At 38.5% G+C, this 16,907-nt stretch overlaps 1 pseudogene; it reads left to right on the top strand.

Moving 5' to 3' along the window:
* Positions 1–338: 338 nt before the first annotated feature.
* The window catches only part of LOC107787651 (proline transporter 2-like), a 58,577-nt pseudogene continuing 42,008 nt past the window's right edge, over positions 339–16,907 (top strand).

Below are 16,907 nucleotides of genomic sequence, written 5' to 3'. Positions count from 1 at the left end.
GATCGGTTGAAGCAGTCGCTCCATCACTCTGCTTAATTTGTCCCATTTGGCAGGAGTGAATAGTGTATAGAAATAGGAGAAGATGAAGGCAGGAAGGAGGTGTCTGTTATTTGTCAGTTCGAGAGGGTTCTATCTTTTGATGTTGAAGTTCCCGAAACTCTTCATCAGATTGGCCAAGGTTTCTCTGTCTCTGTCCCAAGCTTTAATTAACAGACTAAAAAGAAAAGTGTGCTATACTGCAGTAGTAATTGTGTTTTCCAAAATGTAGATTCATACTTTCAGGTGGGACTTGTTCTCACCACTGGTGTCAACTGTGCATCTGTGCTTATGCACTAGAATATGTTGGCACAATCATGGTTCCTCTAGGTTGGATTGGTGGTGTCACTGGTCTGCTTTTGTTCAATATTATATCACTATATGCAAGTACTCTTATGGCATAGATCCACCAATACGGCGAGAAGAGGCATATCAGATACAAAGACCTTGCAGGATTTATGTATGGTATGACGAAATTAAGAAAACATATATATACTGACCAGAAAAGCTAGCCAGCCCCCCTTTTTGCGTCTCAACTCAATTTCATTATTTGTTGCTTGTTCATGTGTTTTTTTAAATCCTTTCACTAGTTATAACTTATGTTGTTGATGCAGGTCACAAGGCTTATGTAATTATTTGGGGATTACAGTATGCAAACCTTTTTCTGATAAATATTGGATTCATCATTTTGGGTGGACAGGCCTTAAAGGTAGGATAAAATATTCCTACTGTTATTTCCTACTTTCTACCTTTATTTATTCGAGTTGCTAGTTTCCCCGTGGTTATTAAATTTTATTCATTATAACAGTAAAATCATAAAATAATATTTTTATCAAATTGAAGTAATTGAGCTACATGTAAATTTCTCAGAGAATATGAATGATCAGAAAAGTCAAATTTACGTCAGAATATTAAAACTTTATTGTGTAAAAATTATGACTACCCACTTTTTGACTTGGGTATTATCACTTTTAGTCCGCGTCAGAAACTATTTATATTTGGTAGGCGAAAAAGTGTATAAAATTTATATAATTTTCGTATATAACATTTCGAATGTATATAAATACAAATAAATATACAAAAAATATATATACTTTCGACTATTATTTTGAGGGTGGCTATACAGTGTCATTTTTTCTGTAATCATGTGCCAAAAATTCAACGTGACATAATTTGGCCCTAGAAATTTGACCTTTCAGTCATTTGTATATTTGAGTAATTCACACATGATTCAATTATTTTAATGCTACAAAAATGGTCCTTCCTTTCATCCCAAAACTTGGTGAAGATGAAAATAGAAAAGAAGATGCAATATGTGGTGTCTGTGGGGTAGGTTCTTTTTATGCCTAACATCCAATATCTAGTATACACTAGCTTGACTAATTCGGGTTCGCACCATTTTTGGCCTAACCATTCGGTGTCCAGTATACACTGACTTGAGTAATTCTGAATAGCGCATAGTTCATTCCTAAGGCTCAAGTCTGAAACATTTAGTTAAGTGGAGGAACACTACTAACAAAATGTCAAAAAACGTCCAAAAAAACTGATCGAAGTCGTTTGGAATCGAACAAAAACCGACCGATTTCAATTCATCGAAAAAAGAATGGTCGCAATAGGGTAGCGACCGCAGTCGGTCGATACTACCGACCAAAATCGGTCGGTATTCGTCAACGCACTTTGACCAAATTATCTGACAAAAAATAACTATACCGACAGACTTCGGTCGGTAGTTTTGAAAATAATTAAATTAGCGACTGAAGAAGGTCGGAACTTTAATTATTAATTTTTTAAAAGTTGTTCAATTCCGACCGATTTCAGTCGGAATGTTTGAAATATTAAAAATGTAAAATTAAAAATTCCGATAAATTAGCGACCAAAGTCGATCGGAACTTTAATTATTAATTTTTTAAAAAAATTATTCAATTCCGACCGATTTCGGTCGGAATGTTTAAAATATTTAAAATGTAAAATTAAAAATTTCGACCACAGTCGGTCGGAATTGTTAAAATATTTAATATTTAAATTCAATAATTCCGACCGAAGTCGATCGGTAACTTTGAATTTCTCGAAAATTCAAATGAATAGTTCCGACCGACTTCGGTCGGTAGGCGATCGGTCTTCTGGGTATTTTTTTGGCAGAATGCAGCTGTTTTATAGCTGCACTACCTGCCAACAACCAATCACCTATAATGGCAACATTACATTGCTCTCATTCAACCAATATCAACAACAATAACAATAATAACAATAACAATAACAACTATCAAAACTATATTATTAACAAAACATCATCTCCATCTCCACTAAACTATATTAACAAAACATAATACCCAATAACAAAATGTTTCACAAGTTAAAAGTTCAAACATTATTCAATGAGTGTTTTGTATTGTATCACCTCCATCTTCACTACTAGAAGCTTCATCGTCGGCATGGTTCGAAGGATCACGACGAGAAGGACTAGCATCTGGTGAAGGCTCACGAGACCGGGTAATGGGAAAAGCACCACTAGCAAGAATATTGGACAACTAACCTTGAAGGAGATTAAATTATTGGTCCCTTTTTTCTAGATGAACTTGAAGGGTATCAAATTGTTTATCTGTTTTTTGTTCGCTAGCCTTTGTCTCTTCAAGCTCTACTGTCAGCTTTGCGATCTTCTTCTCCATAGATGAGATAGTCGACCTATCAATTGCCTCGCCTTGGGCGGAAGTCCCTATTCCTTGCAATCCAACCCTGTAGCGCCGAAATGATCTCTCTGGAAGGCCGTATGCTATCCCCTTTTTAGGATCACCAACAACATCTAACCATATCTTCTGCGCTTCTTCGTCGGAAATGGGTGGTCGCTCGCCTTGCTCATTCGGTGGCAAGCTCCGAGTGTACTCCTACACATTAATCTTGTAGCGGCCCTTTATTTAGAAGATAGAAAATTAATAACTATATAATATTATAAACATTAATTTCAAGTTATAGTAGTTATGAAACTTACATATGTAGTCTCCACCCGGTCCTCGACCCATCTAGTTGGATCTGTCGGTGCCTTCTTCTTCCGGATGTGAGTCTCCATGAAGAACTCATCATGAGACATCTTCCCCCATATATTTTTTCCTACAAATATAATAAAACATGTTAACTAAATTAAAATATATAAATACAGTTTGATATATATAGAATTAAATATTTTAAGAAATTACCAATTGTCTCCTCGCAGTCCCCATGCTCCTTGCACCCACACAGTGCAAGGAGCCACCCTTCTCAGATGCTCGAGCCTTCTTTCCCTGTTCACTCTTCTTCTCGAACTTCTCCGTGGTCCACTGCCTCAGCAGATCCTCCCATATGTGCGGTAGAACCCATGAAGGCTTCTTAGTCTTCTTCCTAGCAAAATAGAAGGAATCGGATAGTCTCTTACGGCATTTGAACTCAAAATTTGCAAGAATGGCACTGTTATATTGGTCCTCCCAGGCACACTTAGTCTGCAAATGAAGTGTGTAACGTTAGATGAAAATATTGATAGTATAATGCTTAAATAGATAAGAATTGTATTAAAACCTTAAATTGGTTGAAAATTTACTCCACGAGCTTCTATGGAAAGTCACTCCAAGTCGCATAGTGTGCATCATACAATCGGCCAAGAGCTTCAGTGATTATCTTTGTAGTCTGATGATTAGGTATGAACCTGCAACATAGCAATTACATTAAATAAACAAGACTAGCTATTATAATTTAGCAAAAATAAAGAAGTAATAAATAAATCTTACCCATTGCCCTCGGGCCTGATGATCATCCTATGATAACGATCATACCGCACTTCTTTTGGATCATCTCCCTCCAATGGATCGGAAGTGTGCGTAGAGGGGGGGCATCTAGCTCAGCGCTACTATCCCGAAGGCGAAGTCTAGAAATGCTAGGAGAGGAACTCTGTGGAGAGGGAGATGGTGTCGCTGATGAAGATGGCTGCGATCCACACCCTTGCTGCGATCTAGACCCCTGCTGTGCTCCGGCTGAAATCTAGATGGATGTGATCCAGCTGGTGATGAAGCAAATGGAGAAGATGACGGGCATATCACCACATGGCCGTGTGACTGATGACTCCATGGACCAATGTAACTATATGCAAGGATCATGTGGAGGAAACGGGGTATAGCCTTGTGGTGGAGAATGGTAAGAATACTGTTGGGAGGGCGAATGGTAGGTATTCTGATGAGTAGATGGATATGGTGGAAAATATGTGTGCCTAACAGATTGTTGTCGGCCATCAGCAGCGGAGGGATCCAAGTGTGGAGTGGAAGGAAGCGATAGTGTAGCACTGTCATCATGATCAATAGGCCTCTTATCCTTCCTAGACCTACCTCGACCCCTACCGGTCATCTGCATAAATTAAAAAAAATGTTAGAATTGAGAATATAAATCTATATAAGTTGAGAGCACTTGAAAAAACTAACATGCTATTCGTCTTCAAAGTATCCTTCCTCGTCCGAAAATTCTTCCTCTTCACTTATTTCATTTTCATTAGGTGATTCTTCGTCCTCATTTTCTATGATTGTTATTTCCTCCATATTAACTTCTTCTAATATGCGTTGAGGATGCTCCAAGTCATTTTCTAACTGATCATCCACCATTTGGTTAACACTTGAGGTATCGGTTTGGTAAGCAACATCTAGCACATTCTCAACTTCCACCCTACCTAAAGGCTTAGTTTTGATTACAAACTTACCGAGCATAATACACTTACCGAACTTTTTCTGCAATTATAAAAGGATCATAGCGATCATACTCCCTCTTTTTATTAACCTCAATTATGTTGTACTGCGAGTATACATTTGTACCTCTTCTAGGTATTGGGTCAAACCACTTGCATCGAAAAAATATGATCTTCTTGTTTGGCCAACCTGAATATGATAATTCTAGAATCTCTTTGACCACACCATAATAATCATTTTCCCCATCCAGGTTGCCTTCACCACCTTTGACACACACCCCACTGTTATTGCTTTTTTTATACTTGGAGCATTCCTCGGTGTGAAATTTGTAACCATTCATAAAATACTTAGACATAGTTGTAATCGTAGGTGCAAGTCCCCAAGATATATCTTTCAAAAATTGATTAACATCGTTGTTTGGATTATTGACCTACATGTAGTGTTAAATAAATCACAAGTGAGCAAGTATATTCACAAGTGATCAAGTATGTATATTCACATGTGAGAAAGTATGTAAGATGCACTTACATACCCTTTAAACCATGCCTCAAATGTAGAATATACAGCATCATGGCCAAATTGACTCACGAAGTCACTGAGCGACACCTTGAAAATTTTGTTAGTTGCATCAACCAAATTAAATAGTAGTCCGTGTAAATTAATCTTATGTCAAGACTTACTTAAGAAAGGGTTGAACTTACGGACAATTTAGCAATACATAATTTGAAGCTGATTTGTACTCCATAATACTTAGGCCTCTTTTTGTTCGATCTTTAGAAGCTAGGCCTGGTTGATTGAATATAGACATTTATGGATATAATGGATCAATCTCAATCATGATATTGTGCCGATTGGGCTTATTTCTAGCACATGGCACATGACTGTCGAAGTAGTAAGAACAAAAATGGGCAGTTTCCTTTGCAAGATAGGCTTCGCATATGGATCCTTCAATCTTATTCCTCTATTTAACAAATCGTTTACACTTGCTGATAGTCCTGCGCATTGTCACTTATTAAATTATTATGTTAAAGAAAATTACAAGAATAATTCAAGGTTTGAAAATTACCTCTCGAATGGATACATCCACCTGCATTGAACCGGTCCTCCAAGTCACGCCTCATGTACAAGGTGAATTGGAAGGTGTTCCATCACATCAAAGAAACCACATGGAAAAATCCTTTCCAGCTTATTACTGATTACAGGAATGTTCTGATTCATTTGAAATAGGTTTTCTTCCCTTAATATGGTAGAACATAAGTCTTTGAAGAATAAACTTATCTCTGTGATGTGTTTCCAAATATTTTCAGGCAAACCACAAAATGCAATAGGGATTAAGGTTTACATGAAGATATGACAGTCATGAATTTTTATATGAGTCAGCTTTCCTTCAATCATATCGGCATGTTTTCCCAGGTTCGAAGCATAGCTCTCGGGCATCTTTAGGTTTGCAACCCACTCACAAATCTGCCGTCTTTGTTCCAAAGTGAATGTGTAGCTGATGTGTGGCTATATTTCATGGTTTAGCACACTATTCGCATTGCATTTTATATTCTTTAATGATAAATTACACTTTATTTGCTCGTAATGAAGGCCATTTTATGTGTAGGTGAATTGGAGATGAAAGTAGAGAAAAAGGGATACTTAAAAGTCGAAAGCGTGCTCGGGAGCAGTTGAAAAGGAGAAGCCGGCGAAGCCAGGTACACCAGGCATTATACCTGGCGAAGCCAGGCCTAGAGCAAGCCTTATACCTGGCGACGCCAGGCTAAAGCTAGGTGATAGACCTGGCAAGGCGAGGCAGAAGCGAATAGTCCAGGCTTTATACCTGGCGACGCCAGGCCTGGGGCGAGGTCCACCAGGCGTTAGGCCTCACGAGGCCAGGTCTGGGCATGCAAAGTCTGTGTTTTGAAGACTTATTTCGTCTCCGGGTTTGACTAGGACTTTGCCTACACGTTTAGGTCTTTTCCTACACATATAAATAGACCTAAACATGCCACTTTGGAGGACATTTGCAACCGGAGGCAAGAATAGCTTGTGGAATCACCTGTTGGGAGTTAGAATCATCAATTTCTACATCCTTTCATCTTTACTTTGTACTTTAATTATGCAAAATATTTGGGATATTGTTACTATGAGTATGAGTAGCTAAAATTCCTAATCTAGGGTTTTGATGGAACCTATTGAAGGATAAGTTTCTTGTTACGTTAATATAAATTTGCCGTAGTATTTTCTCTATTTGTTCAACTATATTATTCATGTGGTTGATTGAAGAGCCCTCAATTAGCTATTCCTATTTAGTATGTATTACTCGGGAGAGAGTGCATATTTAAGTAGTTGTTGAACAACATCACTCCTAACGTATATGATGGATCAATACGAAGGGTTTAATGGGATTAGGGATAACGAAATCTTGGTGCGATCTGAGTGAGCCGTACTTAATGCCAGCTAGCGTAATTCGGGAGAATATATCTAGTAAATTGTGGTAATTACTGGGAGAGAGTTACGATAGTTATAGTGCTCATGATCGGTAGAGAAGACTTAAGCGAATTTATAGAAAATGTAGGGAAAAAGATTCCGACAATAGGGGAAATCACAACCTTAGATATTTCCAATTCATGTTTACAAACCGTTCGTAGTTAGTCATTTGTTATTGCATTTTCATTACGTAATATTTAGTTAATAAACATCCAAATTATTATTCAAATATTTTTGAAGACTGATTGCGTGAATTTGTGTGGGTCTAGCAGCTGTGATTGATAGGTTAATTCCCTGTGGGATTCGACTCCGGACTTATTAGCCGGAATATATTTGCAATGACCGCTTGTCCTTTTTATAAGGCATAGTTGGGCGTGATAAAATTTTGGTGCCGTTGCCGGGGAACTAACGGTGTAGCTGTAGGTGTACGTATTGCTAGGTTTCAAGTTTGAACTTTTATTTTTATTTTTTGTATTTGATTTTTTTAATTTTTGTTTTACTTGTTGATTTTAAAAATATGGCATCTTGGAATTATGAGCATTTTGATGTTGGTAATTCTACTTTTAATCCTCCTTATGCATATTGTGGAGGAAACCACCCATGGAAAAATTATCAAAATATTCTCGAGAGCGAGTTATGTGCACCAACTCAATCTTATGTGTGGAATGTGTGTGATATGTGTGGTGGTCAAGATGGTCACTTTCATGATTGTGCTTATATTTCTTATCTTCCTCCAACCCCTTACTTTGATGGTTCTTCTTTTTCTTGTGAAGTTAATAGGAATAAAGAACCCAGGGATGATGACCTGAAAGAGATCAAAGATATGTTAAAGTGCCTTGTGGAACAAAATAGTAAAAGACAGCTGCAGATAGAAAGGCAAGAGGAAACTATTCACAACCTGGATTGTTATTGTGTAAACAAGTGGTAGTAAGAAACTCCCGAGCCGATTTGGGAGGGTGAGGCAATCTCTCACCTCTACAAGCACTCACATGGCACTAGTGCATGCTAAGTGTTTGCTATAATGACTCAAAGGCATTCCTTGTCCCCATTGGAGCCTGAGTCTCCAGGATTAATAGACTAGTATTGTGTAGTCATGCACCACGTTAAAATCTTAAGTGTGGGGTGGCTCACGGGTAGCCCATGTGTTTTTATTTGATTCTAATGTTAAAGGAAATACGAGGTGAAGTTTGAGTAACCTCGGAATGTTGGGGAACACTATCTGTGTAATGTGTAATACAGTTTTAACTGATTAATGATTACTTGTGTAGGAACGAATATGCCTCCGAGAAAAGACACAGGCAAAGGAAAGGCTACTTCCACTGCGCCGGCTAAAGCAAAGGTGACCTCCGCACCTCCCCCAAATAAGAGAAAAAGGGGAGAAGCTACCTCCAATCTAAGTGGAGTACAAGTTGTGGCAGCTATAGCAGCCATGCATCAAAAACCACAAGGACAACGGGAGTTTGGCATCAACAGCATACCACCGCATACTAAAGATTGGTACAGGCATTGTAGGCCTAAACATGTACACCCGGAAGTAGCTATCCACGAACACAGCATGAAAGCAAAGTATTAGGCAATTTGGAGTGGCATTCGGGATATGGGGTTGAGCTATGTATTCAAGAACACAGGGGACATTAATCTCAACTTAGTCCGAGAATTCAATGCAGGGTTTGATCCGCAGAGTACTGAACAGTTGGTGCCGATTCGTGGGCGATTGATAGATTTTTCAGCCACGGCCATATGTAACTTTTTAGGTGCTCCAGATGTTCCTGTGGAGCCATTGGACCACTTCATTTGCCGGCCTACATATAGAGAGCTGAGACACACGCTTTGTAGTGTCAATTCTACGGCAACATGGGTCCGGGATAAGAAAACTAATCGGCACAAGAGGTTCCCCAAGAAGAAGATAAGGGCAGAGGCTTAAGTGTGGCTTAAACTGATAAATGCACGGCTCCTACCATGCAATCATGACACACTCATTATCCGTGAGAGGATCTGTGCGCTCTAATTCCTCATGATGGGTCAAAGGTTAAATGTGGGTCATTTGATCCGCTACCAAATGTCTTTAGTCAGAATGAGTAAAAAGGTCGGTCGAATGATATTTGCCAATTTTCTAACTCGGTACTTAAGACACGAGGAGGTTGAGGAGGAGCCAAAGTTTGACCACACCATCGATCAGCCCCTACGACAAACGGACATCACTAGTCTCCGGCTGAAAGAAGAGACTGCCATGACATCTTTGACAAGTACCGAGCATAATGCTCGGGATGATAGTTTTATGGCCCATCTCTATGGGATAATGAATTTGCAGCTAAGGATAGGTGGCCGGCCAACCACATCTGAGAAGAGGACCTTATTGGAGTAGCGGTACCCGCTCAATGCTCATGCCCAGCAGCTGGTTGGGATAGGTGATGGCTACAGACTCCCCGATGATGAGTATATCAACACTCCTGAGTAGTCTGAGGCCGAGCCGGAGCAGTCAGATTATGAGGACGATGATGATGAGGAGGAGGAAGAACATGATGAAGAGTGGAGAGCCTCAGAGGATAAGGATGCAATTTGATTAGGGAGTTTCCTTGCACCCTACTCATTTTTCTTGTTTTGTCAATTTGTGTATGCACTAAGGACAATGCATGATCTAAGTGTGGGGTGGGGACTTGTGGAAATTACTTGTAGTTGTTTGTTTTGTTGTTTTAGTAAGTGTCATTTTCGTTAGATAATTATTTTAGTTATTTGTTTTAAGAATTTGGTTTAGTGATTTGTTTTTGTTATTTGTTTAGTTATAAAACAAAAGACTGGACTCTTCCCGACGATGGATCTCCTAGACAGTTTTCTTGAGGGAAGTAAGTCTAGAGAAAAAAAAAGATTTTTTTGTAGGTAATGTAGTAATTCCCCCTTGGTTTTTCTTTGGGCCGCGGTTCTATTCCAAGGGCTTTTAGTTGAACTAGGTGTAGTTAGTTTTAATTTGTAGGAGTAGGAGCCACGAAGCTATGCATTTAATTGTAGAGATATCTCTTAACTTTGTTATGCCTTGAGAATAGTTAGTACTATGGTCGTGACGCATAGGCTTGGTTTTTGACTCTAGCATAAGTACCTTAAATCGTAGATTCCTAATTTTGCTTAACTTCTTTGACTGGAGTGTCGAGATGAAACCAATCCTCAGTGAGTTATGTGCCATGTGTGTGTGAGTTTTGTATGTATTATATGCATTGCATTTGATGTCTAGAACTTGCCCTGTGTGTGTGCAAAGTGAAATAGTAGTCTTGTTCAGTCTGAGAAGTGATATAGGCATTTCTTTGTTAAGTCAGATATATATAGTTTACCCACCTAAACGTTATGTAACGTAGTTAACCCCTTTGAGCCTGTAATCCTGTTTCTTTGGCAACCACACTACAAGCCTTACCCAATTTTTTGAATTAACCATCTATTTGAACCTTTTCACCTCTAATGAGCACTTGAATTATTATAAACTTTGTAAAAGTTAAAGTGTAGGTTGGTTGGTTTGGCTTTTGAGTGGAACTAATGCAACAAGGAGAAAGGTGCACTATTTTGAAAAAAGTAAGAGTCTCTTGAATTGAAAAAGAAATAAAGAAAAAAAATATATAGTTGCATTGCTGTGAAAAAGAATATTCATTGATAAGTGGTGACTCTTGATGTAATTGTGCTTAAAGAAGTATGGGGTAATATACATTGATGTGAAGGTGGAGTTTTGGTTTGACATAAGTAGGGGCTTGAGTGTTAAAGTATATGTATTAAAGTGCTTAGGGAGGTGTAGTCACTCATATATCCAAATATATCCTACCCGGCCCGCAGCCTACATTACAACCAATCAAAGTCCTATTTGATCTTAGATTGAATAAGCTCGATTAATAGAGTATTACACTACGGGCAAGCCTAAGGTGCATCATTTGTGGCATATGAATGTTATTTCTGAGAGCGAGTGAATTTTGTCTATCTTGAGTTCCTGCGTTCTTAAAATTCATCGTGTGTGGAACTGAGCTCTTTGTTGGGTGAGGGCATGTGATTCATAAAGGAAAGGTAATGTCATTGACCTCCATGTTAGAGTAAGTAAGTGATTTGTGAATAAGTCATGGTATGTGAGTCAAATCTTGAGGCGAGGATGTTACACCGTGCTGCTTAGACTATTTTAAATATTCTTGGAGCAAGGAGTTAAGGGACTTCCTTAGTGAGGTTGTGTCTATAAATGTGGTCTGATTGCTCGAGGACGAGCAATGTTTAAGTGTGGGGTATTGATGTGTGGAAATAATTCATGGTTTAGCACACTATTCGCGTTGAATTTTATACGCTTTAATGATAAATTACACTTTATTTGCTCGTAATGAAGGCCATTTTATGTGTAGGTGAATTGAATATGAAAGTAGAGGAAAAGGGATACTTAAAAGTCGAAAGCGTGCTTGGGAGCAGTTGAAAAGGAGAAGTCGGCGAAGCTAGGTACACCAGGCGTTATACCTGGCGAAGCCTGGCCTAGAGCAGGCCTTATACCTGGTGACGCCAGGCTAAGGCCAGATGATAGACTTGGCGAGGCGAGGCAGAAGTGAGATAGACCAGGCTTTATACCTGGCGATGCCAGGCCTGGGGCAAGGTCTCGCGAGGCCAGGTCTGGGCGTGCACAGTCCGAGTTTTGAAGACTTATTTCGTCTCCGGGTTTGACTAGGACTTTGCCTACACGTTTGGGTCTTTTCCTACACATATAAATAGACCTAAAAATGCCACTTTGGAGGACTTTTGCAACTGGAGGCAAGAATAGCTTGTGGAATCACCCGTTGGGAGTTAGAAACATCAATTTCTACATCCTTTCATCTTTACTCTGCACTTTAATTATGCAAAATATTTGGGATATTGTTACTATGAGTATGAGTATCTAAAATTCCTAATCTAGGGTTTTGATGGAACCTATTGAAGGATAATTTTCTTGTTACGTTAATATAAATTTGTCGTAGTATTTTCTCTATTTGTTCAACTATATTATTCATGTGGTTGATTGAAGGGCCCTCAATTAGCTGTGCCTATTTAGTATGTATTACTCGGGAGAGAGTACATATTTAGGTAGTTGTTGAACAACATCACTCCTAACGTATATGAGGGATCAATACGAAGGGTTTAAAGGTGGGATTAGGGATAACGAAACCTTGGTGCGATCTGAGTGAGCCGTACTTAATGCCAGCTAGCGTAATTCGGGAGAATATGTCTAGTAAATTGTGGTAATTACTCGGGAGAGAGTTACGACAGTCAGAGTGCTCATGATCGGTAGAGAAGACATAGGCGAATTTATAGAAAATGTAGCGGAAAAGATTCTGATAATAGGGGAAATCACAACCTTAGATATTTCCAATTCTTGTTTACAAATCGTTCGTAGTTAGTCATTTGTTAGTGCATTTTCATTACGTAATATTTAGTTAATAAACATCCAAATTATTATTCAAATATTTCTAAAGATTGATTGCATGGATTTGTGCGGGTCTAGCAGTTGTGGTTGATAGGTTAATTTCTCTGTGGGATTCGACTCCAGACTTATTAACCGGAATATATTTGCGATGACCGCTTGTCCTTTTTATAAGGCATAGTTCGGCGTGATCAGTAGCTGGCCTTGAGCTTGAACACCTTAACGTCTCAAATGGACAAGTAATACAACCACAACATAGCATAGTTTGTCTTTCCCTGCACCAATACATAACCCACACTATGTCTACGGAGCCTTTATAGATAAAGAAGAGTACAATGATAATGCCGGCAACAAGCCCCCGGCTATACCTCAAATAGAATACATAAAGTACAAAAGATTCATGACCCCAGAATAAAGTGGGGCTCACCAAGTCAGTTGGGAAGATGGTGCACTGCTATCATTGACCAATATCTCCTGCTATGGAACCACCTGCATCCATTGAAAGATGCAGAGCCCCCAGCAAAAGGGACGTTAGTACTGTCAAATAGCACTAGCATGTATAACTAAACACCCTCCCAATAGAATGAAAAATAATACAAACAAGATTATCATAATATCAATGAAAGCCTTAATCAACATCAAGCCTCAATTTAGGATCAAGACAGTGTTCAAATTAATTTTCATATCTCACATTGGGAGATTTTTAGTATCGATATGCCATTGTCCACAATACTAGTGCTATTATTCACCATACCAATACCACTATTCACAATACCATTATTCACAAAACCAGTACCACTGTACTCTTAGCACAGAGTCCGATCACGACCCGATCAGCTAGGCTATCTCAGTAGAGACATCAACCAAAATTTCTCTCAATATCAATACCACCGTCATTAACACGGAGTCCGATCACGACCCGATCATCTAGGCTAACCATTAGGGACATCGACCACAATCACAATTTCAATTATGATTTCCAGCACAATCACCACCATATGTGCGGCATGGTGTCCGATCACGACCCGATCGGCTAGGCTGTCTTATTTGAGACATCAACCTTTTTACATCAATCATCGCATTTCATAATACTTTCACATCTTTTCATTTCATTGGCACTAATGGCCATAATTATAAGATCATTCTTGGCACGTTGGCCATATTTCATATTTTATGCTCATATTATCAATTTCAAATATCATCCTCATCATCAACAACAAACACAATTCAAATCAAAGTGTGTAGTACACATGTGAGCAATTTAGAGTCTAATGCACATAGAGATATTTCACACAATTTGGCATAATAGCCTTCATTTGAACTTGACTTAAAGTCGAAACATTATTAATACACAGACCATATTTTAACACATCCTCAATTGGTAACATAACATGAATAGAGCATTTGGGATGCTTGTTGAACATATATCTTTCAACCCAATCTTACTCGGAATAGCCAAGTTCATAATGAATCACTCGAGACTTACATAATTTACATGAATATCGTGGGATTCAATTCTAAGAGAAGAGTTTAGCCAACATACCTCACTTGAGCTTCCTTACACTCTAAATGTTCCGGAATTCTTAGCAACTTCAATCTATTGTAGAAATATAACAAATTGAATCAAAATTAGGAAGATGATCATGGTTCTAGCTCATTTGAGCATTTTATCAAACACTAGGTGTGCATAAGTTTTCAATGTCCCTTTTATGGAGAATTCCATCATCCCACAACCCAATCTCTACCATATTTAGCTCAACAATCTTCCTACACCATTTGATAATACATGCATGTAAAATAAACAACTCTCATGCCCAAAAATTATCTTGCTAGTTACCCATTTTCAGAAAAATTTCGAAATTAGGGTTTAGGGTGTAAAATCTTACCTCTAGGATGAAGACTTAGTGAGCTTTCCTTCTTAATCTTCCAAAACTTGAGCAAGAATTGAAGCAAAATTATTGAAGAACACCTTCTCACTCTAGGGCACTCTCTCTCACTCTAAAATATCAGATTATATCTCAAAAATGGCCCAAATAGTGTATTTAATGAAATAGGGTCGGGTTTTAAAAACCCAAAAATAGAGCTCCAGAACAAGGTATGCGATCGCACAACCGATATGCGGACCGCATATCGGTCGCATAATTGGTTACAAAATAGCCAAAAGAACTGTTTGTGTATGCACTCACTATGCGGTCGCATAGTCGACCGCATAGTTGCTTCCAACTGACCGAATTAACTACCTCACTCTGCGGACATTATGCAGTCCGCAAAGTGGTTCTGCGATCGCATAATGGACCGCAGAAATGCACTTTTCCGCCAAAAAGTTTTCTTTACTTTCCGGTGAATTGTTCAACCCAAAAATTTCGAGCCGCGGCTCACAAGCTCGCTGCGAAGAATTTCTACAATCCTCAAACACGTAAGCCTAGTCCGGCACCATGAAACATTATTTTCTTTGCAAACTTTACCGGGCTTTACACTTGAGTACTTCAAAAAATAATTCTGGGTGTTACAGCAACTCACAAAATATGCTATGTTTTGTCCAGTTATGAGTAACACCATATCCAGGAAATCTAGAAGGTGGGGCCTCGGTAACTTTAGTGAAGTTCTGAACCCTCTCCCAAATTTCCTCACCAGACAAAATTGGAGGAGGCAAATCACGTTCAACTGTATTCTTTTTTAATACGTTCTTCATCCTTCTGAACTCATGATCAACTGGCAAGAACTAACGATGAAAATCAAAATATGGCTGCTTTCGGCCATGTCTTAAAGTGACCGCTTTACCATTTTCCATGCAGTGAGGACATGCTAACTTTCCAGCAGTCATCCACCCAGACAGCATTCCATACGCATGAAAATCATTAATGGTCCACATTACGTTAGCACACAAGTTGAATTTTTGCTTAGTTGATATGTAATATATCTCAACTCCATCATACCACAACTGTTTTAGCTCATCAATCAGAGGTTGCAAATATACCTCAATCAAACTCTTTGGATTGTGGGGACTGGGAATAACACAATTTAAGAAAATATATGGACTAGTCTACACATTTTCGGTGAAAGATTATACGGCGTAATAAAGACTAGCCAGCATGAATATGGTATTGCAGAAACAGAAAATGGCGTGAAATCATCAGCACACAAACCCAACCGAACATTCCTCGGTTCACTAGCATAATCCGGATACGTCCTATCAAAATGCTTCCAAGCTTCCCCATCTGAAGGATGACACATAACACCAGGCGGCCTTCTATTTTCATAGTGCCATCTCATATGAGGAGCGGAACTCATCGATGCGTACAACCTCTTTAATCTAGGAATAAGAGGTAAGTAATGCATCGACTTCACAGCAACCTTCTTCCCGTTGGAAACCCGCTTAAAACGAGGTTTTTCACAAAATTTATAACTTTCTAAATTTGCATCACCCTTATAATACAACATGTAACCATCTTCACAACAATCGATTCTCATAGACGAGAGTCCTAACTTAGAAACCAATCTTTTAGCCTTATAGAAATCTTCAGGTATGTTGAAAGTTGGGTCAACTAGTTCACTCATAAGGCCAATGAAAGAATCCATTCCCGCTTGAGAAATATTGGTATCTGATTTGATACTTAATAATCTAAGTGCAACAGACAACTGAGAGTGCATACTCCCTTCACTTAGTGGATGACTCGCGGCCTCTAACTGTTTATAAAAATATTTTTCTTCTTCGTTAGGAGCTTGTTCAACACTTTTATGGGGTTCAAACTCGAAGTGCATCCCAAAAGCATCCGCAACCATTTCATGGTATCTAGGATGTTGAACGGTATTCCCTACCGACCTACTACTTTCACCAACAACTATGTTATGAAATACACCATCACTACCATCAACCTCTCCATGACTAGTCCACACAAAATAATTATTCATAAACTCTTTTTTATAAAGATGAGTCTTAACATCCTCCGAACCAAAAAAAAATACAAACACTGGCACTTCACACAAGGACACCTAATCATCCCTCCGATTTGAAATGGTACAAGTGACATTACATGCCTAATAAATTCATTAAGCCCTTCTATAAATTCCTCCCTCAAAAACCGACGATTAGGATAATTCCTATTATACATCCAACTACGATGTTCCATCTACACAGAGAAGAAATAAATTGCATGTTATATTAATTTGTAAGTTCATATATATCTATAAATGAATTCAATTATCTTAGATTGTATCGTTACACTTAGTATTAGATTGAGAACTAGCTTAATATATCCTTGTAATTTATTTTAAGTTTGATATAATTTATTTAAAAG

The sequence above is a fragment of the Nicotiana tabacum genome, chromosome 13 (genome assembly GCF_000715075.1).
Source record: "Nicotiana tabacum cultivar K326 chromosome 13, ASM71507v2, whole genome shotgun sequence".
Classification (NCBI taxonomy): domain Eukaryota; kingdom Viridiplantae; phylum Streptophyta; class Magnoliopsida; order Solanales; family Solanaceae; genus Nicotiana; species Nicotiana tabacum.
The sequence above is the reverse complement of the archived record's forward strand: the minus strand, read 5'-3'. Positions and strand labels throughout refer to the sequence as shown.